Raw genomic sequence first — 26,318 nt, 5'->3', positions numbered from 1 at the left:
TGAGCCCTGGTGCGGGAAGATCCCACATGCCGCGGAGCAACTAAGGCCGTGCGCCACAACCACTGAGCCTGCGCTCTAGAGCTTGCGAGCCACAACTACTGAGCCCATGTTCTGCAACTACTGAAGCTCACGCGCCTAGAGCCCGTGCGCCTAGAGCCCGTGCTCTGCAACAAGAGAAGCCACAACAATAAGAAGCCCGCGCACCACAACGAAGTGTAGCCCCCGCTTGCATGCAGCAATGAAGACCCAACGCAGCCAAAAATCAATCAATAAATAAAATTTTAAAAAACCCCCAAAAACAGAATGTTTTGGTTTTAAAAAAAAAAAGAAGCCCCAGGTTTGGTTTGCTTGAGTGTTTGTGTAAAGGGTAGATTGTTTGTCTTCTTAAAGAGCCCTATGTAATCGACTTTGCCTATCAGTCTCAGGGAGGCCTGTGAGCCCCGGGCAAGCACATTTCTCCGGAAGGAAGTGAACCTTGGCTGCGGGCTGCCCCAGCCCCACCTGGGCTAATGAGTCATCCAAGTGAAAGTGTCTGCGCACCTGGGCTCCAGGAAACCGCACACCCAGGCACCCTCCCTCCCGCTTCTCAGGACACAGCTCTCCTGGATTAAGGTGCCATCTCTCAGGCTCCCCTGGAGCGTGGCCCACACCTGTGGGGGAAGAGGAGGGGCCTCAGGTAGAAATTCCTGCTAGTGAAGCTCTCCTGCAAACACACCCTTCACTTTCTAGCTGACACCTCACACTCTTTCTTTCTGACCTGATTCCTCTACTTTTAACCTACTTCCTGAAGCTGAAAGAGACATGAAGATAGAAGCAAAGTGTCACATGGTAGGGAAAAAGGTTTACGGCACACCTAATTTTTCGGGCAAGCCTATAGCAAGGAAAATCATTAGCAGATTCATGTATTAGGACCAGATTATGATCTTAGAGTCAACTCTATTCTTTATCTCATGTGGATAAAGGTTTTATGCCTTTTTTCAGGCATTGGTTCCCATCAACACGGCAAAATATTTCCACTGCCTTAGATGCGTTTACTTTTGACATCGTTCGTATTTCAGGGCAAGAGCCCAGATCAGATATGAGTTTTCATTGGATAATCATACTTCACATGAGAATCTTAGAGGCACTGTTCTTCCTTGCTAAGGTTCTCACTCGAGGACCTTTTTCTTTTTTCTTCCCACGCCACGTGGCATGTAGGATCTTAGTTCCCTGACCAGGGATCCAGCCCGCGCCCCCTGCAGTGGAAGCACAGAGTCTTAACCACTGGACCGCCAGGGAAGTCTCAACCACTGGACCGCCAGGGAAGTCTCGAGGGCCTTTTTCTGCAATCAGTCCACTCAGCAAACATTGGCAGAGCTCAGGTGGGGTCTTGGGTGTGGGATGGACCTAGAGACCCCCTTCTTATCAATAGAATACAGCAAAAATGAAGGAATGTCACTTCCATGATTAGGTTACTGGAGGAAGGGGCCGTGAGCCAAGGAATGCAGGCAGCTTCTAGCAGCTGGAAAAAGCAAGTGCACAGATTCTCCCCTACAGGCTCCAGGAAGGAACACAGCCCTGCTGACACCCTAATCTTAGCTCAGGGAGCCCGATGTCAGATTTCTAACCTACAGAACCATAAGACAATAAATGTGTGTTGTTTTAAGCCATCAAGCTTATGGAAATTGTCTACTACAACAACAGGAAATGAATACACCTAATGACCTGATCCTGGAAACTACATGGATTGTTTTATTTAATTTCTTGGCATCTCTAAGGTAGATACTATTCACTCACATATTTCAGATAAGGACATTCCATCTTGCCCACAGTCTCATTGCAGGTAAGTGGCCAGAGCCAGGATTTGAATCTGATCCACTTAGAGCCGTGAAGGAGTGAAGAAGCTGTGGGGTGCAGAGAATGGGGGTGCAGGTATGGCAAGAAATTGAAGGAGTTTTTTAAAATAAATTTATTTATTTATTTTTGGCTGTTTTGGGTCTTCGTTGCTGCACGTGGGCTTTTCTCTAGTTGTGGCGAGCAGGGGCTACTCTTGGTTGCAGTGCGTGGGCTTCTCATTGCGGTGTCTTCTCTTGTTGCAGAGCACGGGCTCTAGGCACGCGGGCTTCAGTAGTTGTGGCACGCGGGCTCAGTAGTTGTGGCTCACGGGCTCTAGAGCACAGGCTCAGTAGTTGTGGCGCATGGGCTTAGTTGCTCCACGGCATGTGGGATCTTACCGGATCAGGACTCGAACCCATGTCTCCTGCATTGGCAGGCGGATTCTTAACCATTGTGCCATCAGGGAAGTCCCTGAAGGAGCCTCTGAAAGCCCTCTTTTTGTCTGAGAAATAAGATGATGCAAATTCTGCTAAAATGACTTGGAAATAGTGGGTTGAGAGCTTGAGGAAAAGGTAAAGTTTGAGCTAAAATATTTCCTTGATTCTAAGATGACACGAATTAGAAGAAATGCCATCAAGCTAATAGCAAGTTATTGCCAGGGAGCACTGTCATATTAAAAATTTACACATAGGTTATAAGACACATCTTAATTAAGGTTCTTTAAAATATTTTTTAAGGGTGAGTCTTAGAATGAAGGAAATGATGCACTTATTTTAGGCAGTCAGAGGGGAGCTGACTAGGGTCACAGGGGAGGGCTGTATGTTTGCTTGGAGTCCACAAGGATGGACCCCATGGGTTGGAGTCCTTAGAGTACCACTGTGTGCCAACTCCTTTGCTGGGCACCAGGATATAAAGATGATACAACGTGGAATTCACTGTTAAACAAAGGACAGGCAGTGAAGGTCCAGAAAAGGTGATTAATTCAGAATGGAGGAATCCTCACTTGTGAGTCAGTTAGTCTTGGAGGCTTCATGGGAACTCAACAAGCCAAGAACAGGAACATTCCAGAAAGAAGGAACAGGATGAGTAAGGCAACAGGCATTGGGAGCTGCAGAGAGTTGGGTTGGCTGAGATGTCAGGGATGAGGTGCGAGCATCAGTAGATGATTTTGCAAAGGCAGGCAGAGAACTGTGGCCTTTTGCTCTGAGGAGCCACAGCACGATATCAGGCAAGGGAATAAAATGATGATTCGCTTCTTGGACTCCACGCAGTCAAGGCTCGGCCTCCGCCCAGGAGCGAGACTGCACTCTGCCTGAAGCCCGTATGAGTGGGGCTCCCTTGGGTGACTGTGGACCCAGCTGCTCCTGGCTTCCTCATCAGGGCGGACTGGAAGGGTGTCAGCTGGGAGCAGCCAGGCCAGTTCAGGGGCTACCACATTAATTCAGGCCACAGGAAAGAAGCAAGTCTGGGGTGGGGAGGGGGTTGGGGGGTGGGGTGGGGGGCAGTTTTCAATTTGCAAGTCACTGAGGAGAAAACATCCCAGGAGCAAGATAGATGGTTGGAGGAGGGACTCAAGGAAGGGGAAGCTGGGATGGAGTGAAAGAGTGGCATGGACATATACACACTACCACATGTAAAATAGATAGCTAGTGGGAAGCAGCCTCATAGCACAGGGAGATCAGCTCGGTGTTTTGTGACCACCTAGAGGGGTGGGATAGGGACGGTGGGAGGGAGACGCAAGAGGGAGGAGATCTGGGGATATATGTATACGTATAGCTGATTCACTTTGTTATAAAGCAGAAACTAACACACCATTGTAAAGCAATTATTATACTCCAATAAAGATGTTAAAAAAAGATCTCCCCTTTCCTGACTCCGGGAAGTGATGGGAGGGACTGGGATGCTGTCCCCACTGAAACACGCAGGAACAGCATTTTTGGAAAAGAAGGGGGTCAGGTCAATCAGGGTCCTATGAAACAGTCAGGATGCCATGAAGCAGGCACCGGGCTAGACGGCTCAGCTTCCTGCCCAGAATCCAGGACCTGGCTGGAGAGGAGGAAGTGGGAGTCGGACCACCAGGGTTCCACCTGCAGCCCACCATCCCCAGCTGTGCCACAGCTCTGGGCCTCATGCCCATCATCTCTGAAATGGGCTTAACACTAAGACCTCCTGCCCAGGGTGGTGCTGAGGATTAAAGGATAACACATGGGGGAGCTTTCAGTACCCAGCCTGGCACAAGCTGGTGCCCAGTGAACAGCAGCTGGGGTTATTTCTGTAGGCGACTAATAGATATTGGATGAGACCAGGACTGAATAAACGTAACTAAAACCAACAGGAAGAGCTGATGAGACAAAAAGGAAAAATACTGTATAATTTCACTTATATAAGGTACCTGGAGTTGTCAAATTCATAGAGATAGAAAGTGGAATGGTAGTTGCCTGGGGCTGGGGGGAAGGGGGGAATGTGGAGTTATTGTTTAATGGATGTAGAATTTCCCTTTGGGAAGATAAAAATGTTCTGCAGATGCAACACTCTTTGACATAAATTGTAGCAATATTTTTTTGGATCCTTCTCCTAAAGCAAAGGAAATAAAAGTAAAAATAAACAAATGGAGGACTTCTCTGGTAGTCCAGTGGCTAAGACTCTGCACTCCCAAAGCAGGGGGCCCAGGGTTGACCCCTGGTAAGGGAACTAGATCCCACATGCCGCAACTGAGTTCACATGTCACAACTGAAGATCCTGCATGCCGTAACGAAGATCCTGCATGCTGCAGTGAAGATCCTGTGTGCCGCAACTAAGACCCAGCACAGCCAAATAAATAAATAAATATATAAATATTTTTTAAAAAGAGTGGGACCTAATTAAGCTTAAAAGCTTTTGCATTGCAGAGGAAACCATCAACAAAATAAGAAGACAACCTACTGAATGCGAGAAAATATTTGCAAATGATATGACTAACAAGGGGTTGATATCCAAAATATATAAATAGCTCATACAACTCAACATCAGAAAACCAAACAACCCAATTTAAAAACGGGCAGAAGAACTGAATACACATTTTCCCAAAGAGGAAATGCAGATGGCCAACAGGCACATGAAAAGAACCTCAACATCACTAATTATCAGGGAAATGCAAATCAAAACCGCAATGAGATATCACCTCACACCTGTCAGAATGGCTATCATCAAAAAGAGCACAAATAACAAATGTTGGTGAAGACACTGAGAAAAGGGAGCCCTCGTGCACTTTGGTAGGGATGTACATTGGTGCAGCCACTGTGGAAAATAGTATGGAGGTTCCTCAAAAAACTAAAAATAGAACTACCATATGACCCAGCAATTCCACTCTGAGTATATACCTGAAAAAAACAAAAACATAATTGAAAAGGTACATACACCCCAATGTTCATAGCAGCATTATTTACAATTGCCAAGATATGGAAGCAACTCAGACGTCCATCAACAGATGAATGGGTAAAGTAGATGTGTATATATATATGTATATATATATATACACATTTATATATATACGTATATATATATATATATATAATGTGTGTGTATATACACACAGACACACACACACACACTGGAATACTACTCAGCCATAAAAAAGAACAAAATGTTTCCATTTACAGCAACATGGATGGACTTGGAGGGCACCATGCCAAGTGAAATAAGTCAGAGAAAGACAAATACTGTGTGATATCACTTACGTGTGGAATCTAAAAAATACTACTAGTGAATATAACAAAAAAGAAGCAAACTGACAGAGAAAACAAACTAGTGGTTACCAGTAGGGAGAGGGAAGCAGGGAGGGGCAACATAGGGGTAGGGGATTAAGAGGTACAAATAATTATGTATAAAATAAGCTAAAAGACATATTGTACAACACAGAGAATATAATCAATATTTTATAATAACTATAAATGGAGTACAACCTTTAAAAATTGTGAACCACTATATTGTACACCTGTAACTTATATAATATTATACATCAACTATACCTCAGTTTTTTAAAATGTTCTGAATCAATATCTTGTAACAACCTATAATTGTAAAGAATCTGAAAAAGAATATATATATATATATATATCTATATAACTGAATCACTTTGCTGTACACCTGAGACTAACACGACATTGTAAATCAACTATACATCAATCTTTAAAAATGTTCTGGAGATGGCTGGTAGTGATGGTGATGCAACAATGTGAATGTTCCTCATGCCACAAAACCATGCACTTAAAACAGCTAAAATTATAAATTTTGTATTATGTATATTTTATTACAGTAAAAATCAATTAAAAATGCAAAGAAAAAAAAGAATAAACAAGACAGCCCTGGGAAAACGAATGGGACGAGAACAGAAGAGATGACTGAGATAAAGGTGCTTTAAAAACACTCTAACTTTATCTGTGCAGATAAAATTTATAGTGAAGAATGTGGCCTGGTTCTTAGATAGTCATTTCAAACACCTCTGGGTTCCCTGGCTTCACACACCTGGGGTTTATCACACTGGGAGCTAATCATTCACACAGCTCTGGGCCGACACTCTGTTAAGTGTGTCAGCAACTTTAAGGCTCGTAAGAACAGAGCTGGGGCACCCGCTTTCCTAAGAACACAGCTGGGGCGTGTGGGGGAAAAAGAGGTGGGTGACATTGGTGGGGTTGCCAAGGTAGAGCCATCAATTAGGTTTAAAGAAAATCTGAAGGAAAAAAAAAACCCACATCAGATCATTTCTGCAGCTATGACCAAAACCTGGGGAGGCAGGTCAGGGAATGGTGAAAGGGTGTCACTAAATTCCCGACCCAGGAAGCCAGGCCCCAGCCTGGACATGGCAGCTTGGCAACTCCACATGCTTCTCACCAGGGCCTGCAGGGAAGGGAGGCCAAGACCCCAGCACCAGCCCTGCCTCCTGCCCTGGAGGCCCCACTGCAATCTTTCCCAGACTCTGAATTGGATCCTCCATTTGGCCTCCCACCAATGGGGCCTCAGACCAGTCCCAGCAGAAGCACATGTGGCTCCAGTCTCCTTGTGTCAGAAAAGTCCCAACCCCATCATTCCCCCTCCTTGGCCTCCCTCCTGTTCGCCACTCCTGCACTAAGCCAATGTGACTATGTGCACTGCTGCAAAAAAAAAAGGATGTTCCAGACCACGCTGGCAGCCCTGATGCCAGTCGTGGAAAGGACCAAGAGGGAGAAGAGACAGGGTGTGGGCCTGGCCCCAGCCACACCCCGGGACATCAGCTGGAGGGCTGCACATGCCCTCCACACAGGAGAACACACCAAAACATAACACAGCCCTGTACCTTTGCAAAGGACCAGAGCATGCAGCCAAACATGACAGAGCCTTCCCAGCTGCCCGGCAGATGGAGGCATCGGCCAAGCTTGCCAAGCTTGAGTTCTGTCAAAAAGACTCTGGAGGGGGCCTATTGAACCACAGACCGTGCTCTCAGTGCAAGAGCAGAGCCAAAACAGCCTGTCATATCCATCCAAGGAGCAATGGAGTAGAGAAAGTGGAGGATCTACGGGACTCTGTCCTCAGGGCAGCCCCAGACGTGCCTCTTAGAAGGAGTGGGCCTTGAGGACTTGATAACTTGTCTGAACCTCGTTTGCCATATCTGCAAAATGAGGCTAATAAAACCCCACAGGCTGACTGTACTAAAAGAGAAAATAAACAAGTGCTCCCTGATCTTAGTTATGACTATGCCAGTGATTATCCAGTGGCTTGGTTAATCAACATGAGTTTATTGATCACCTACTATACGCCAAGGACATTCTACACATTGCCTCATCTTATCTTCACAACAGCCCTAAGAGGAAGGTATTGTTATTCCCGTTTTATGGACAAGGAAATGGAGGCTGGGCAGGGAGGTTAATCATTTGCTCAGAGTTATGTTGCCAATAAGTGACAATTCTTGCAGACGTGCGGCCTCCAAAGCCCACGCTCTTTGCACTGTAGGACTCTAACCCAGCTCTCCAGGGCAGAAAACATGCACAAGAGACAGGACGCTCATGGGTGGAACAATTAGGGTAAGGTGTAGACTCAGGCTGAAGGAGTTCAGCCTCCAGGGAGAGACAGGTGAGCAGAAACCAGGGCCCAGTGTCGGGTGAGCCTGGAGCCCCCTAGGGCCAAGGTGAGGGCTGGGTGAGAGAGAGGAGCTGCGAAAGGGCTCCTCTTGGAGAGGGGGGTGAAGGGGGCTGGGTAGGTGCAATGGTTTACAGAGGCCCAGGGGGCAAGTCCCTGAGAATGTTCTCCTTCTAGAAGCTGTGACAGCCCCTCTCCCCACCCCCAACTCAGGGCACAATTACAGCTCAGTCAGGTTTGCCTTTCATCTCCCGCAGCTTCCCCATCTTCACCCTCTATCCCCTTGCGGGTTCCCTTCTATCTAAGCACTCAAGACTCCGAGGTGCCCTTGTCCGTCCACTGATTCTCAACCCCTCCCGAGCACTAGAATCTCCTAGGGGACCCTTAAAAACAGACGTGGACCCTCCTCTAGAAATTCCATTTCAGTTAGTCTGGAAGGGGTGAAGAAGGCCGACAATGGCCTGAGAGATGAAAGGACTTTTCTGGGTCACAAAGCCGCTAGCAGGGAGGCCTGGATTCCCCTAAGTCTTCCTAACTTGGAGCTCAGTTCCTCCCCGTAGCAACCGCGTGCCTGGGGAGGACAGGCGCCCAAGCACTTGCCCATGCATGTCTCCTAGTGTTGGGGTCCCAGGCTGGCGTTCCTCCCTCGGCCTCGCTCTGCCCCAGTCCACCCCCAGCAATGACCACTGCCGTTTCCCACTTGATGTCAAAAGCACGGTCCTCGGCAAAGTCTGAGTTTTGGACTTTGGACAGTGAAAAATACAGCTTTGACAGCCAGGCCGTGTAGAGCCCAAAATAAGTTTCCAAACTCCTGTAGGCTACAAGGCCTGTAAATAGACTTTGATGCCCCTCAGGTCAGCCCCTGGAGGCCCTTAGCCTTGGTTTCCATGTCTTGAATAGAGAATAAATACTAATACTATCTAACTCACAAGGCTTTTGCAAAGGTAACTGGAAATGATACCCACAGAGAATAATGCCTGACAGAGGAACTGACCTTCAGTCCTCCCACAAATGCTTGCTCAGAATCTGCTGCAGACTAGGCATTATCTGAGCGTGAGGGGAGAACGTTTGTGTCCCTAAGATGCCCCTGTCTCAGGGCTCCCAGTAGAGAAGGGATTCAGGCAAGTAGAGAGGCAGTTAGTACGCAGAGAGCCGTGTGCTCTGGGGACACAGAAGGGACACAAGTAACCCATCTGAGAACACACATCAGGAGGTTCCCATGAGTCAGGCTGAAGGGGAAGGGAGTCAGAGCAGCCCTGAAGGAAAGGTGAGTACAAGGAAATCCAAGTAACCGCGTTACAGCTGAAACAGAAGTCGTGCTTTGGTTTCCTAGGGCTGCCATAACAAACTACCATAAACATGGTGGATTAAAATGACAGAAATGTATCCTCTCACAGTTCTGCCAGCTATAAGTCCAAATCAAGGTATCATCAGAGCCAAACTCTCCTCTGAAGGCTCTCGGGGAGAATCCTTCCTTGCTTCTTCCTAGCTTCTGTGGGGTCCCGGCAATCCTTGATGTTTGTAGCTACATGACTCCAAACTCTGCCTCTTCTCTCTGTGTCTCTTCTTCCCATGAGGACACTTATCATTGGATTTAGGGCCCACCTAACCCAGAATGACCTCATCTCCATCTTTAATTACATTGGCAAAGACCCTAGCTCCAAATAAAGTCACACGCTGAGGTTCCCTGGGATGGGAATTTGGGGGTCATGATTCAACCCACCACAGAGGGCAAGGGTGGAAGTGGAGAGAGATGAGATTCCCAGAGGTAGGCTGGGGACACACACAGACTTCATCCAGGGACACTGGTGAGAGGGGGAGACGTTTTAGAATGTAAGCTTTCAAAAGATATGCTGCCTGCGGGATGGAGGGCAGATAGAGAAGAACAAAGTCGGATGCTTTACAGTAATTCAGTGAGATGTACCTCTTGACAGTCAATAGGTATTTGGGAGACAGAACTGACAAGGTGTGGTGGTGATTTGGAAGTAGGGAGAAGGAAAGGAGCCACATTGTGTTCTCAGGTTTCTGAGTAAGGGAACTGAATGAGGGCACGTGGCAAGGTGGGAAGGAAGGAGATAGGAGACCCAAGCAGAGATGCTAAGGAGACTCTGGACTCGATGCAGGAGGCTCAAGCTCAGGGGAGCTCTCAAGGCTGGAGAGTGAGCCCATGGAAGGACCTGGCACTATGGGAGGAGAGTCATGTGTAGTGTGGGGGGAAACAGAGGCTCAGAACAGACCAGAGGAGCACCAACATTAGGGGCTCGGGCAGACGAAGAGCTCACGACAAAGACTAAGGAGGAGGGATGAGAGGCCAGGGGAGCGGACAATGGGCAGTCACACAAACAGACAGTGCCCAGCGCTTTTCCTGTCCCCGTCCTCGCCTCCTGTCCACTTCCCTTTCCAGTTTGCTACAGTGAAAGTACTTGACCTTTCTTGGGGTGATGGGAGGACAGCCTCACAGGGCAAACGGTAAATCTCCCTATTTATTTACTCAAGCATGTTCTGTGCTTCTGTTACCTCATCACAGCCTGGACTGGGCAACCCTGGTTTCACTTCCATCACCCTCCTCCAGCCCCACACCCCTGGGTAATCTGGAGCCTTCTGTCCAGTCATCTCTGGCAAAGAGCCCACACCCTCCATCTGCTGTCTCCAAAAGGCAGCTGTCAGACCCATGTGGGCTAATATTGATCACCTGAGATGGGGCTGGTTGGAATGGAGATGTGCAGTAAGTGTAAATTACATGTGGATTTCAAAGACTCACTGGGAAAATAAATGTAAAATATCCCAGGAATAATTGTATATTGATTACATGCGAAAATTACATTTCAATATATGTAATTATTAATTAATTAATTAAATATATTAATTAAATATATATTAAATTAATTAAATGCAGATGCAGGTTAAATGCAGGTTAATTGAAATATATTATTTTAATTAAATTATATTAATATTAAATTAAAATAATTAATATATTAATATATTTAATATATTAATATTAAATTTGATTTAATATTAATTCAATTAAATGCAGGTTAATTAAAATACATTATTAAGATTAATGTCACCTGTTTCTTTGTAGTTTTTTCAAACCTAAAATTACATATGTGACTTGCATTATATTTCTTTTGGGTAGCACTGCCCTAAGACCTTCTTTGATATCAAAACTTACCTGAAACACAGAACAGTTTTGCATTTCCCCAGACTCTGGCTGGCACAGGTCATGGGAAGGGAGAACGGCATGCTGTATGTTGCACCTGGTTTTTCACGTTCTCATTTTATTTCTCATAACTCATGTGATTCCCCGTCTCTCCCCTAACTTTTTTTTTTTGCCGTACGTGGGCCTCTCACTGTTGTGGCCTCTCCCGTTGCGGAGCACAGGCTCCGGACACGCAGGCTCAGCGGCCATGGCTCACGGGCCCAGCCGCTCCGCGGCATGTGGGATCTTCCTGGACCGGGGCACGAACCCGTGTCCCCTGCATCGGTAGGCGGACTCTCAACCACTGCGCCACCAGGGAAGCCCTCCCCTAACTTTTTAAATGAGAAAACCAGAGGGCAAATTTAACTCATGTCTACTCAATTCCTAAACCCATAGATGTCCAATACACAATGTTGTCAAGTCTAATAGTGGTAATAGTTTCTAAGGAACCCCCTTAGATATAATAATAATAATCCCTTTATGCACATAAAGTGTCTTATATCACTTACATCATCCCATCTGCTCCAAAAGAAAACCTTAAGACTTCCAACATAAGATATTTTCCTTTAAAAATTTTGTTTATACACGGCAGAAAATTAAAAGGTACAAAGAAATAGAAAGTCAGCTTCCCACCCACCCCTAACTTGCTCCCTCCTGCCACCCTCCACCCCTGCCAACAGCATGCTCTGTATATCCCCCTAGTGATGGTGATGCACACAGTCAAACATGCGTGTGGATATATGTGGTCATTTTTCAAAAAACTCAAATAGCAGTAGATTGCACCCATATTCCACATGTTACTCTTTGTACTTAGCACCTTATCTTGGAGACCCTTCATATCAGTACATAAAGGTCTTCCTTTAACTATGTCATATTTAACTGAAAAGACTTTCATAAATTACAAAATACATTTAAATCAGGAAACTAAGTTCAAGGAAGGAGTCACTTGTTCTCCTTGACGACGACAGTGACAGACTGAGGCCAACTGATTCCAGTCTGAGCCTGCTTCCTCTCCTTGACCCTCCCCGTGCCCCCATCTGTGAAACAGTAGAAACAATTCCTGGCCCACCTACTGTGAAGCTGACATGGAGACTGAAAGAGCTAATGAAACCTGGAAAGCACAGTTCAAACAAGAAGCATCGTCATTACTGTTACTGTAACTAACTGTGATCGGAGTCACATTTTGGTAGAAATCTAAGCAACGCGGGGGAGGGCAAATGTATTTGGACAGGACGATTCTACCGCCCTTTGAAGCACATCATCACTGGGCCCATAGTATTGGCGCCCGCCCAGCACTGATCTAGCCCAAGGGGACAGATCCTGGCTGCCTCCTTAAAAAGGGTTGGAATGTTCTGAAGGGCCCAGGTGTGACTGTCCAGCCCCTCATCTTGCGGGGAGTAGGTGGTCACAGGTTCTGGCCCCCAGGGACAGGCTTTCTCAGGAAGGAGGCTTCACTCACAAGGCTGAGACATAAACACACACAGACACAGGCCCCGGAAATCTGGAGCAAGGTGAGTGGAAAACTGTCCTCAGCCCAGGAGTGGCTGGCTGTTTATGTACAGTAGGTCACGGGCTGACATTTTCCAGGCCCAGGCTCAGCAAGGGAAGCTGACTGCACCCACCAGCACAGCTCCAGCCCAGACACGGGAGCAATGTGACTGACGGGAACCACAGCCAAATTAGGCTGGCCGAGGGGTCTGGCTGGCAGGGCCCAAGCGAGTGAGCGACTGCTTCAAGGGATGCTGCCTCATTTCATCTGGCGGCCCTGCCCACCACCTTGGTGTCTGGGGCTTGCTTCTCCTTGCTTGTTCCCAGCTCTCCCCTGTGAACCAGGGTCTTGGGGAAGAACAGGGGGGGAGCGGGAGGAGACAAATCTCCAGGGAAGAAAAAGCAAACCCAGGCTTAACCAGCATGTACCCCACATGTCTTCCCAGCTCCTCCAAGTTGGCCCCGTGGTCCCCAGATGTGCAGGAGAAGTGTGCTTAAGCTGTGTGATCACAAAGATTGAGCTTCCCCAGGAAATTTCTAGAGCCCATTAGAAGGGCTCACAAGGCACAGAGCCTCCAGAAAACGTGCCTTCCCTTACCTTGGCTCCTCATCTTGGCAAAGCTTCACACTGTCTCCACCCAGACAGGTGGAAGGCCGGTCCACTCATCCTGTTTATAGAAGAAGGGTGGGGAGAGCGAAAGGACAAGTTCCAGCCTCTCACAGGGCTTCTCACCAACCTGCCCTGTCTGAGCAGTTACTCTCCGAGCTCAGTCGCCCATCCACTCTTCCTAAAGTCAGCCGGTCAGTGCTCTACACAGCTGGTCCTAAGAAAGAAACAAGTATTCAAAGCTGGATGTTCAAAGCACATTGCCGACAGTCCTCCACTTAACAAAAGAATTAATGATGGAACTTCTTTGAAGAGGCAACTTTCCTAGGGCGTATAAGGTACAACTTTTACTTAGCATCAATGTATTCACAATTTGGGGGGTATAAACCTAAAAAGACGCGTATGTTTGGCTATAAATGTATTTGTGTCATTTTTCAATTCTCAGTATAAAAACGATTTAGGCAGGGCTGGTATCATTATTTCTACATTTCAGGTGAGGAAAGGGAGACTCAGAGAGATGCTAAGCAAAAATGGGCGTTCCCACTGCTCCACAATGACCAGCTGAGGGTCGTATTTCTCAGCCTGCCCAAATCCCACTGTTATACCTGCGCTGTTTACAGAAAGTGGAGTAGAGGGTATCAGGGACTGGGGAGAGGGTGGGGAAGATATTATTTAATTGGTGCAGAGTCTCTATTCTGGATGATGAAAATGTTCTGGAAATGGATAGTGGTGATGTTTGCATGACATTATGAATGTCCTTAGTATATGCTGAATGTACACTTAAAATGGTTAAAAGGGTACATTGTATATTAATTTTTTAACATAGAAAAAGAATTACCTAGCTGAAATTCTGAATTGTAGCAGGATTATGTTAGCTCGTTTCCCCTCTGCCCTTTCCTTCCACCTCCCACTTCCCCCATATAATAAAGAGAACTAATCAAGAGAAAATAATTAAAATTGAAGTAACACCAAGAAATCACTTCTAACCCAGGAGACTGGCAAAAAATAAAGTATGATAATATTCTTTGCTAGTAAAGACGCAGAAAAAGGACACTCTCGCACACTGTTGTTGAAAAAAATAAACTGGGCAGACTGGAAAACAATCTAGCAATATACTATAAAAATGTTTATTAAAATTAAAAATACACATACGTGGTATTGGAGACAGGGAAAATATACAGATCAATTGAAGAGAATAGAGTTTGAGGAGAGGGATATTTCTTAGACTAAAACCAGGGGTGGGGTGTGGTCTATGGGTCACAAGATCAATTGGAACTTGCAACCTGCTCACTAAAGGCACCCCATAATGAGAGACCCTAAGAAGGAATAGTGGTTTGGGGTATCCTGGGCTCTGGGATCACCATAGAAGCCCATGACCCAAAGGTGATTAGCAAGACGAAAAACCTGCAGAGACCACACCTGGGGTAGGGGCTTCTCCCCTGTGATCAATATAGACCCACGGCAAGGGGGCCTAGACACTTTACCCAATCCAGTGGCGGATCAGGTAGTGACCAGAGAAAGATTTCGGTTGAATTTCCTGACATCCCAGTAGGACAGGGATGTGAAGTCAACATTAAGTTGCGTTTGGTCAGGGTTCCCCAGAAAAACATAACCAGTAGGAGACAGATAGATAGATAAATAGATAGATGATAGATAGATAGATAGATAAGTAGATAAAGATTTATTATAGGAATTGGCTTACACAATTGTGGAGGCCAAGAAGTCCCGGGATTTGCCGTCTGTAAGCTGGAGAAATGAGAAAGCTGGTTGTGCAATTCAGTTCAGATATGAAGCCCAAAGACCCAGGAGTGTCTATTCAAGCAGAGAGAGTGAACTCATGTTTCCTCCACCTTTCCGTTCTATTCAAGCCCTCAGTGGATTCAATGGTGCCACCCAAATTGGCAAGGGGCATCATCTTTACTTGACCTATTGATTCAAATGCTGATCTCTTCCAGCACCACCTCAGACACACCCAGAAATAATATTTTACCAGCTCTCTGAGCGTCCCTTAGCCCAGTCAAGTTGACACATATAATTCACCGTCACAAATAGTTTTGCAGAAAGTAAAGAACTATGCTATTACCTGCATACGTGAGTTGGCGAACTGAGAGTCTTCCCAGTTATATGAGATTTAGAGGCAGGTATTATGGATGAGGTGGGGTTCAATCTCACCTTGAGAACAACAGGTAGGGGTTGGGGTGAGCACAGGTGTGACAGCCCAGGTGAGCAGGGAGTGGGCGACAGACAGTGAAGAAATGGGCTTGGCTGGAGTATATGGTCCCAATTAGAGAGTGGAAAGAACTCACTTTTAGTGTCTGTCCTCCTCATTATCAAAACACATCTGTCACTGAACACCTCCACGTACAAGGTTCCGGGCTGTATGCTGTGAGGTATGGAAAGGTGAGAAATGCAGGGTCAGCGCTTTCTGTGAGCTCATAAGTTAGCTTGATAATGTGCGTCCACGAAGAAAAACACTCAGAAGGTGGAGTGCCCGATTCCTGACATAGATGGTCCGTGCACTTGTTTCCTTGGCTAAATCTTACTGTGTTTAATCCTCATACCGGGCTAAGTGTTAGGGATGCAGAGATGAATGGTACAGTGCACCATCCCTAGGAAATGCATAGAAATCACCTCCGGCTGAGGAAGGTCTCCCAGAGCTGGACCTGGGTGGGCTGGTAGGATGTGATAGGTGTCTGAGGAGGAAGCGGGTACACCTGTGGCAAGATCGGCACCTGGGACTGATGGCCTGTGGAACACCCAGGTGAGCTGGGGGCAGGGCCGGAGGGTAGGGGAGGTGGGCAGAGAGTGGGCAGAGGATCCAAGTGAGGGCAGAGAGGCAGACGAGGCTGGACAGGACAGCTGGGCGCAGATGACAGAGTGTTCTGCACTCTAGACTTTGGACTGTGGGAACCCGGAGTTAGTGAGGATTTCTGATCTGCTGTGAGGTCCTACTGTGCCCACCAAGCTCCTGCCACCTCCAAAGTGAGTGGTAGATGGGGCCGAGCAGGAATGTGCCCAGCAAAGATCATCTGTGGCCCACTTAGCTAGTGCCCATCCCCGAGTTACTTCTCTCCCGGGGCGCCTGCCAGGCCCGGACACTCACCAGAGCCCACGGGAGCCCTCAGCCTCTCCAGCCTGACCCGGAGGCCTGGAGGGCCCACGTGCTCTGGAAGAGCTGAGCTCCAGCCTTCCTTGTTCCTCCCACTCAGACAGCAGGGAGTCCCTGTCACATCAGCCTCTGCCCCCCATCGCCAGCTGAAAGGGGAGGGGGAGGAAGCCCTGAGGCTTACAGCAAAACCTCAGGGTGCCCCTGAGTCCCAGGAGTGCTCAGATGTGGTCTGGGCCAGCCAAGCCTGCTGGGCCATCAACTTGGATGCAGGATACACAGAATGTACATTTACCTCCTCCGGCAGGTAGGAGTGTGTGTGTGTGTGTGTGTGTGTGTGTGTGCGCGCACATGCGCGCACGTGAGGCTCCCGGGCACAGGGTGTTGGGTAACCTACATCTAATGTCGCAGCCCAACACGCAGCCGGATTGGGACAGGCTTTGCCTTTGAGGATGCCGACAAGCAAATCTCCTTGTGAGAAGATCATTGTCTCCACGAACCCTGACGTCACAAACCCATTGCAGCATGTCCTCCCTCTTCTCACGGACAGTTGTGTCCAGCTGAAAGCAAGCACCAACCCTCAACTTTAAGCTGTGTGCCTAAGTTTTCACCAACACCAAGGGATGCAATAAGTGTGTGCTGATTTGATGGTAAAGGGGTCATAGAAAGACCAACCCCATGGGGTTTTAGCATATGGAAGTGAAGAGAGCTTTTCTATCCCTTTCCTTTAGGGTGGTGGGGATGGAGGCAGAGGTCATGGGATTGATGGGGAAGGAGAGAAGCTACGGATTTGCTACAGCAGAATCTCTGGGGCATTAGTGATCATGTATTAATATTTCCTAAAGCTCCCCAGACGAAGAAAAAGATTGAGAACCAACTGCCCCAAGGAGAGAGGTATGAAGAGGAGCCTTCTTTCAGATTGAATCGTGTGCCCAGAATAAATCAGTCCACCACTGTTGTAGAATCCACCTGCTGACGCTCACTGTGACCCAGATTCTTGTCTCATTCCATCAGCCCCGTTCCACGTCTCCCCCGCCCCCACCCCCAGCCTTATTCCAGTTCAGCCCCTTTAATATCCCTGCTACCCATTGACTGCCATTCCCTTAGGACTTCCTTCCAGCCCCAGTTAAGAAAAACATATGATCACCGGCTTCCAGACCTCACTGCTTCCATTCTGCACACTCCAGGACCCTCTCCCAGACTGGAAGGAGTGAGAAGATTTTGGGGTCTTTCTTCCCCCCCCCCAAGCGAGTGGGCATCCAGACATGGGCAAAATCAGAGCGTGCTCAGCATGTGACCTCCGGGTGTTGGGATGAACGTGCAGGCCAGGCTGCAGCCCTGCCAGGGTGCCCGGCGCTTGGAATCTTTCAATGCAAGTTTCCCTTGTGGCAGCCCTGGCCTCTTCTGCAGGGGTGGCAGCCGCCCTGGGAGGAAAGACGAGATTTAAATTGGTAATCAAGCACTGTACCAAACCGGACTTTGACCTTGTTCAGAATTCCACTCGCCCGTGTTCCCTGATCCACCACCGCCCTTTCTGCCCAATTGTTCCCTTGAGTAGCTGCCTGCTATCTATGGCAGTAAGGCAGGCTGCCACCAGCTGCTGCTCCCTGGCTGCCCTCCACCTGGCTGGATCGGAAGGCCTTGGAAATCAAAGAGCTTTGCCTTTCCAGCCACTTTGCTACCTCTGCTCCTGGAGCGAGACAAGAATGGCCTGGATGAGGTCTCTGGTCCTGGCTGTGCCTGCTGGTAGGGCCTGGGAGAGGTGAAGGCAGCCCCGGCAAACTTCTTTTATGCACTCTTGGTTACCAAAACGATTCCCAGACGAGGCCTGGAATGGCCAGTGTGGGCCCACACGCCTGCTATGTCCACGGAAGCAGCATGGATCCAGCATCCATTCTCTCCAGCTCCTTCCACTGCCCCAGAACACCCCTGCTTGCTGCAAAACACCACGTTTTTGCTCATTTCTTCTGCCGAGAAGGTCTTCCACATTCTCTTCTACATGTCTAAACTCTGCCCTTCCTTCCATGGCCTGGGGGACCACTCTCCCCCGTAGAGTGCCTACTCATTCCCCTGCAACCCTACCATGCTTTTTCTCTGACCTCCTCAATTCGTGACTCAAACCAAATATCTGGGACATTTAGTCACATGCTGATTTGCCATGTTGTCTCATTGTTTCAAGTGTTATCTCCCCAACAAGATGGTAGGCTCCCAGGGACTATGCATTACCTAGAATTGGCACTTAGTAGGTCTACTGGGAATCAGTGAATGTGAAAGGACAAATGAATGAATATAGGCGTTGCTTTATTCAGAGCTCTGTTTTCTTTACACGCCTAGAATTCTTCCCAACAAGAGAGCCCTTCTTTCCATTGGCTGTCGTCACAACGAAGCTGCTGGTGGAAACTCTGCTTCCCATGCCTCCCAGAGCACAGGGAAACCAGGAATATTTCACCAGGAGGAGTCAGTTGCCAGAACAGTTGGATTTCCACCAGCGTGCAGGGCACTAGTGGCTGCTGGGAGCAGACATCAAAGATGTCTCTTTGATCTAACTGGGATGCTAGAATGTGCCCACACGAAGCTTTGTTTCCGTTAATGCACACAGTATATAAGGGCTAAGAATGGCCAGGTGCAGAAAGCAACCAGTCTAGGCTGTCCTAATCAGAGAGCATGTGAAGGATGCAGAAAATAGGGCTGTTGAATGGAGGCAGCGGGGAGGCTGGGTGTCCAAGGGAGGCATGAAAGTGTGCCCCTACTCCCTCTTCCCCAGCCAGACTCCACCTGTCCATGTCTGCTCCCCCACCCAGGTAAGAAAGAGCCAAAGATGGGGCGAGGACAAGGGACAAGATTGGGGGTGGGGTGGTGGATGGATAGCTAACTCAGGGGGTTCATCTGAGAGGAAACACCTTGGGAATGCAAGGCAGCTCTCACACATGCACTATCCATCCGAAGGGGAGGCATAGAGGAGGCTCAAAAAGCCAGGAGGGGCTTCCCTGGTGGTGCAGTGGTTGAGAGTCCGCCTGCCGATGCAGGGGACGCGGGTTTGTGCCCCAGTCCTGGAGGATCCCACATGCCACGGAGTGGCTGGGCCCGTGAGCCATGGCCGCTGAGGCTGCGCATCCGGAGCCTGTGCTCCGCAACGGGAGAGGCCGCAACAGTGAGAGGCCAGTGTACCGTAAAACAAAACAAAACAAAACAAGCCAGGCGAAGACCAGACAGGCAAGAAAGAAGATCTAGAAAGACAGGTGAAGTGTGAGCTGTCACATCTTTGTACACAGAGGGCCCAAGGGTTGGGGTAGGGGGTCGTTGATGAGCTCTGTCCATGGGGCTTCCACCTATTGTCTCAGAAGTAAGTCAGGAGCCGGGGGCCAAGCATGGAACAGCCTATGTGTGACCCCTGGGTGCCATCGTGCTCCTGTGTCCTTCACTGTGGTTAGGGCAGAGAGACCCTCTGACAGAAAGACATAGGGTGCTTGTCTTCTGGGCAGAGGAGAGGCTCAGAGACAAGAACATGAGTGAAGGGGAGGTGGCAGCATCTGACCTACAGCCAAGTGGACCGAGTGTGGTGGGGTGAGCCTGGGTGTCAAGGAGTCATTCTGGGGCTCCCCAAGGAGCAGAAATGCCCACATGAGGTTTCCTAGCAGTGCCCTCCCCCAGACCCTTCCCCTCTGGCCTCAGGCCTCTTGCCCGCCAGTGTATGCAGTCCCATCACCGATAACAGTGAGCAGAGTTTGCCAATTCCATTCCTTTTATTACTCATGCCTTTCCCAGGGAAAGGAACAGACTCGAAGGAGAAGGCAGTTGCCATGGACTGGAACTTGCTGACGCACCTCTCAGCTAACTCGACCCCTTTCTTTCAAGAGGAATTTTACACAGCCCATTTTATGGGTACCTACTGACATCAAAACTGTTAGTCAGAGGGTAGGCATCGAGGTCAGAGAACGCCCCACCCCTGGGGCGTATTTCCTCCTTCTGCTCCACAATGTCCCCCAGGACCACGGGAGGATGGGCAGGCAAAAAAGAAGAAGATTTCATACGCCCAGGTGTGTGTGCAGGGGATCTTTCTCTCCCACTCTAGCCAGAGACATAGAATTTAATAAATCCTCAGAACTGGGGAGGCAGGGGTGTGTGAGGATGTCTTTCATTGCGGGGAGGGTGGGTCAAACACCCAGAGCGTCTGATAACCGCATGCTCTTGAGAGCACGCCCACACACATGGCGTACTGCTGAGGCCCAGAGACAGAGGGAAGAGAAAGGGGCCAACCTGGAAGCCAGGGCTCCATCCCCAGTCACTCCACACTGGTTAGGACTGCGGTTCCCGTACCTGGTTGGATGGCAGAATCACCTGGCCAGCTCAGCGAACGTGCAGATTCTTGGGGTCCCGCTGCAGTCCCACCAAGTCAGAGCCACGTGGGGTGGGGAAATTGGGGTATGCGTGTGTTCAACAAGCTCCCCTGGGATTCTCATGCCACATTCCCCTTCCTGAGTTTAGAGTTGCCGGATCCATGTGGGTTCCTTGAAAAATGATGCTACTCTTGTTCAAGGCCACAGGCAGACCTCCAAAGACAGACCCCGGAGCCAGCACATGGAATGGGAGAGCCAGATCTACTCCCAGAGAAGCACCTTGCAGCCTGAGTATCCTGATGGCACACTCAGCCACTGCAGGTGATCACCTGGGATGCGTTGATTTCCGTTATCCTATAGGACCTCTTTTGTAGCACTTTGTTGTTTGTTTTCACAAAATCATCTATTACGGATATTTGATGATGGACTTGAATGCTATTCTTCTCCCTGTTTAACATGTTTGCCAACCAACCTTACCAGCCAAAGGTAATGTGGAAACCCATCACCCACTGGCTTGTTCAAGATGAGCCCAGGGTCACTAAACCATTATCCTATTTTCTTTGGAGCTTCTGTTTCCCTGAACAACAGGCTGCAAAGTGATTTGGAAAATCAAGGTTAGACCCATCTTCTGGGCAAAATGCCTGAGAAGAAAAGACAGTTTATCTTTTTTTTTTTTCTACTTTTTTTTCGACCTAAGGTATATATAAGGTCACAGAAAAAAGAGTGTTGATTCCACGTGGCTGGTGCTGAACCCTTGCAATTTACCAATGACGTCTCACTCACTCATGAGTTTTCCTGGGTCTGAGTCACACACAGGGAGGCTTTTAAGCAGAGAAAAGAAAATTCCTGAAATGAATGAGTTACGTTCTGGCCCGGGAGGCAATACCACAGAAGCAGTCACTCTCACCCACACAATCAGGCCTGATAGCTGATGGAAATTTGTGGGAAAGGTTGTGAAATTGGGGATTACAGAAACAAAGTCTAAGGCAGGGGAAGGAATTCTACTGGCAGGCTGCCTTTGAACTTGAACTCTTCCTTGGGTTGCCAGCCTGCTGGCCTGCCCTGCAGATTTTGGACTCCCCCGTCTCTGCGATCACATGAGCCAACTCCTTAAAATAAATCCCTCTTTATATGCGCACATCCTATTGACAAATGCACAGTCCAAGAGACAAAAACACCCACACATGCCCACAACCAGCCCAGCAGGGAGATCTTTAATCCCTACGATGGGCCAGACTGTTACAATAACAAAATCAACACTGACCTAGACTGCAGTTTCTACGTGGCTTCTGTCAGGAACACAAAGGTGTATATGGAACAGAGTCCCTGTCCTCCAGTGACTTTCCAACTCGTCACCAAGTTAAAGAACCTCAACACTGAAAGGGGCCCCAGTGAACCTCACCTAGACCAACCCCTCGGTTTTACGGACGGGGAAACTGAGGTTCTGAAATGGGACAGGACCTGGTCCAGGCAGTACAGCCTGACGGTGGAAAAGTCGGGACGAGATCCCAAGGAAAACATTCCAGACAAGAAGAGCATGAGTATGAGTGATTGTGTGTGTGTGTGACACACACACTGAAGAAGGTGGGAAGGTGAGCAGCTGGAGCAGGGCAACTATGGGCTGCAGACAAGGTGGAAATGGGGGAAGGTGACCGTGGAGAGTGTCAGACACCTGAGTGTGAAGTTTAGAATGGGTCCACCAGATTGGAGAAGCTTCCAAACACTTTGGGTGTGGGGAGCGACACGATGAAAGGGTTCTTACAAGAGTGCTGCTGTTACAGGAATATTGTAAAAGAGAAAAATGTTGAAGAAAACCTTCTTTTTTTTTTTTTTTTTTTTTTTGCCGTACCACACGTCTTGTGGGATCTTAGTTCTCTGACCAGGAATCGAACCTGTGTCCCCCGCAGTGGAAGCACAGAGTCCTAACAACTGGACCGCCAGGGAATTCCCAAAGAAAACCTCCTTAAAGCCAAACCTTATGACAGATATCTGTCTCTTGAGAGATTAGGAGGCCCGATACAGATTAGAACTGGAGTAGAAGAATTACGCAGTTAGAAGAATGTCAAGGGAAAAGCAGAATGAGACAGAATGAACTAGAAGGGATTTCCCTGGTGACACAGTGGTTAAGAATCCGCCTGCTAATGCAGGGGACACAGGTTTGAGCCCTGGTCCGGGAAGATCCCACATGCTGTGGAGCAGCTAAGCCCGTGCGCCACAACTACTGAGCCTGCACTCTAGAGCCCATGAGCCACAACTACTGAGCCCACGCGCCACAACTACTGAAGCCCGCGTGCCTAGAGCCTGTGCTCTGTAACAAGGGAAGCCACCACAATGAGAAGGTCCCACACCACAACGAAGAGTAGCCCCCGCTCGCCGCAACTAGAGAAAGCCTGCACACAGCAATGAAGACCCAACACAGCCAAAAATAAATAAAAATTAAAATAAAAAAAAAAGAATGAACCAGAAGAGTAGAGATCATGAGCCAGTCTTCCAAGGAGCTATCCAGGCTGTTCAAAACCAAGAACAGCAAGGAGATGCTGGGCTTTTTGCTCAGAGCCTGTGAGGAGGTACGAGAACCTCTCCACCAAAAGCTGGATGGTCAAGCCCCACTGAAGGCTCAGGCACACCCTTGGCCTCTGGTCTCCCCACTGGAGGTGAAGAGGGCTGGCTCGTATCATCTTTGGAGTCTCCCTGCGGCCTCTTCCTCCCATAATGGGCCCCCCACCCTCCCAGGCCTCCAGGGTCTGTTTGCCTGAAGCTGAGTCCCTGGGAGATGGTGGGTATCCCTTCTTCCCTCCAGTGACACCAGACTCCTTCACCAGTGCTCAGCAGGCCCTCCCTGGTTGTAATGTCAGGATGGTGGCACCGTCTGCATGTCCAGCCTTTCCTCCCTCCCCGCCCCCCCCCCTCCACCGGCCCTCTCCTAGTCACTTCTTCTTGTCTGGGGACTTCAGCTTTTGGATCAATGCTCTGCTGAGGCACCTGACCCAGACCTAAGCTCAAGAAAAGATCAGGACTATTTTCTTGTTTGGGTTCATCCTCAAGGGCATTCTCTGAAGTGTCCTCTGATGAAGAATCTGCCAGAATCCTGCATTGACAACTGTTCACCATTAACGTGCTGTAAACATGGATAAAACATGTCACAGATGCTCAGCCTTAGAAAAGAGATCATACGCTATCTCATGCCTCTCTCTCTCTCCGTCTCCTTCTTCCTCTCCTTCCCCACCTTCTCTCTCTCCTTCCAGAATCTGCTTTCCTGGGGTGGTGGGAGAAACTGTGGGCTCAAGGGAAATGTTCATGTACTCACCATTCACCCCACGCCTTACTCACAAAGCCAGGTTTCTGACTAACAGAGTTACTAACCATGTTGCTCACTGAAGCACAGGGAGGGAGACGGCTCACGTACTCACTGTGGGTGTCCAGAGACATCAAAGCAGAGCTCAGGAAATCTGCCTAGGCCGGAATCTGAGACAGGTGGTGGATTTTGCCTTATATAACTGGATGAAATAGGTGAGGGTGAGTGTAAAAAGAGAGAAAGAGAAGAAAGCTCAGGACACAAGAACAGAAACTGGTGAGAGGAGACAGAGCAGGAGAAACTGGAGACCCAGGAAAAGCAGGAACGTGTGTGGTGTCAGGGGATTTAAGGAAAGAGTGGGGGGTTTTCTCTTGTTAGGAAAAAAGAGGTCAAAAGAATCAAATCTGCCGAGAAAAGTCACACTGGCTCTACAGACGGGCCTTTGGTACCACACTGAGAGCAGTCTTGGCCCAGTGGTAGATGGACAAGCCAGAAAGCAGTGAGTTCAGGCGTGAACACGAGGGGGGAAAGTGGTGGAGAGGGCAAGTATAGAAAACACCTTCCAGACGGTGTGAGAAACAGAGTGGCAGGGCATGTGAAGACAGGAGGGAGGCTTTTATTTTTTTGAATGAATGAGACTTGATTGTGTTAAATGCAGGTGGAAGGCAGACTAGCCCAGGGAGAAGGGATAAAGACCTGGGAGAGAGGAGACGTTTAAGGAGATCAGTACGTTGTGAAATTGGGGGTGATGGTGTAGGAGGTGGACAAGAGGAGATCACAGACACAACTTCCACTGTGATCCAGAGAAGGATCAAAGGGTGCAAACAAATAAAGGAAAGTTTGGTGACCAGGAAGGGGAAGAGGCTGCTTCTGATGGTTTCTATTTTTCTTTTCTTTTTCTAAATAAGAGGGCCCTCATCTTTGGGACACAGGCTAGTTCAAGTCAGAGGAGGCATCGTAGGGTGACAGGCTTAGAGTCCCTGGGCAACTGTCTTCCAGGGCAGGTAGTCATCCCTGGGTACGCATCTGATATGGCCTATGAAATAGCTACTTGTTTGCCTCAGAAGAGACTGACTTCAAACCCAGACTGATGAAATGATGCTCTCAGGCTACCAGCTCATGGTGGCCAAAATGTGAGGCTCTGTGGAGACACATGTCCATGGGCGTGGTTGTGCAGCTACCCACCAACCATCAGATTCCTGGGACTCTCCCGACAATACCTGTCTTAGTCCATCTGGACTGCTATAATGCAGTGCCAGAGACTGGATAGCTTATAAATGACAGACATTTATTTCTCAAGGTTCTGAAGGCTGGACGTCCAAATCACAGCATGGTCGGGTGAGGGCCCTTTTCTGGTTTTCTCACTGTACCTCGCATAGTAGAAGGGGCTGGGGAGCTCTCTGAGATCTCTTTTATAAGGGCACTAATCTCGTCCATGAGGGCTCCACCCTCATGACATTAGAGGCCACTTCCCAAAGACCCCATCTGCTAATACCATCACATTGAGGATTAGGCTTCAACATAGGAATTTGGGGGGACACACATTAAGACTATAGCAAAACTCTAAATCCCCCTTCACACAGTGTTGGTACCTCCCTAGTAGTGGTCACCACAGTCCCCCCGGGTCATAACCGTATGTGGCTATATTCAATATCCTTTCCTGTAGATTCCTGAAGAGTCGGAATCCTAAGTTATTGATCCTTGCTTCCCTATTCAAAGTTGCTCTCTGCATGAAATTGATCTGTTTCTGGCTAAGTTCCACAGTCCTGATGCTGACATTTTGGCTCAGCCACCACTCAAAGATGGTCCCCAGACAAGCCCCTCTTCTGGCACTGGCCTGCTTCATATAAGAGAGTTTTAACAAGATGATGCCCAGAGACTTACAAGCCCCCTGCCCCACTCCCAGCAGCCAGATCAGAAAGAATTCCAGATCTTCGACCCTTCCTAGCACAGCTGCCTCCCGACCAAAAGAGAATTGCTGGGAGTTTGTAAAGTCCCAGGCTCACAGCTTTCATTGTCCAGCACATGATTCCTTCTCCTTCCCCCTTATTAATCTGACACCGGCAAGTACTACAAAGACATGGGCTGAATTCCAACCATGTCATCACTGGGGAAACAATAAAATGCCTGACTGACTATAAAGGGTCTAACTATCACAGAGATAAAGACCAGTCTCCGATCTTCTCCAGCAAGGCGGGGCTCGAAGTACAGCCTGGGAAAGCTTGGTTTTCTCGTGGCAGAAACTGTGAAAACATTTCCTGCTTTGAAGCCCTCGCTGGCTCTTCTGTAGGACAAAATGAGCAAGAGACACAAGGCAGCAGACTGTGCTACCAGCTGGAGGACCCCAAACTGGGCTGAAAGAGCCCCACACCCACATATAC

The 26,318-nt window shown here is 48.5% G+C and overlaps 1 long non-coding RNA gene across 1 annotated transcript in view; it reads right to left on the bottom strand.

Annotated features, from left to right (window-relative positions):
• Positions 1-23,527, bottom strand: part of LOC149747638 (uncharacterized) — an 87,886-nt gene extending 64,359 nt beyond the window's left edge. The window contains exons 1-2 of the long non-coding RNA XR_016387635.1: positions 14,902-23,527; positions 13,191-13,416 (exon numbers count right to left, since the gene is read on the bottom strand). This is a non-coding gene — a long non-coding RNA (uncharacterized LOC149747638). The remainder of the gene's footprint in view (positions 1-13,190; positions 13,417-14,901) is intronic.
• Positions 23,528-26,318: the final 2,791 nt, after the last annotated feature.

The sequence above is a fragment of the Delphinapterus leucas genome, chromosome 14, assembly GCF_059928025.1.
Source record: "Delphinapterus leucas isolate spDelLeu-1000000601 "Yukka" chromosome 14, BTC_Dleu_Yukka2, whole genome shotgun sequence".
Taxonomy (NCBI): Eukaryota; Metazoa; Chordata; class Mammalia; order Artiodactyla; family Monodontidae; genus Delphinapterus; species Delphinapterus leucas.
Note: the sequence above shows the minus strand (reverse complement) of the source record. Positions and strands in the feature narration are given on the sequence as shown.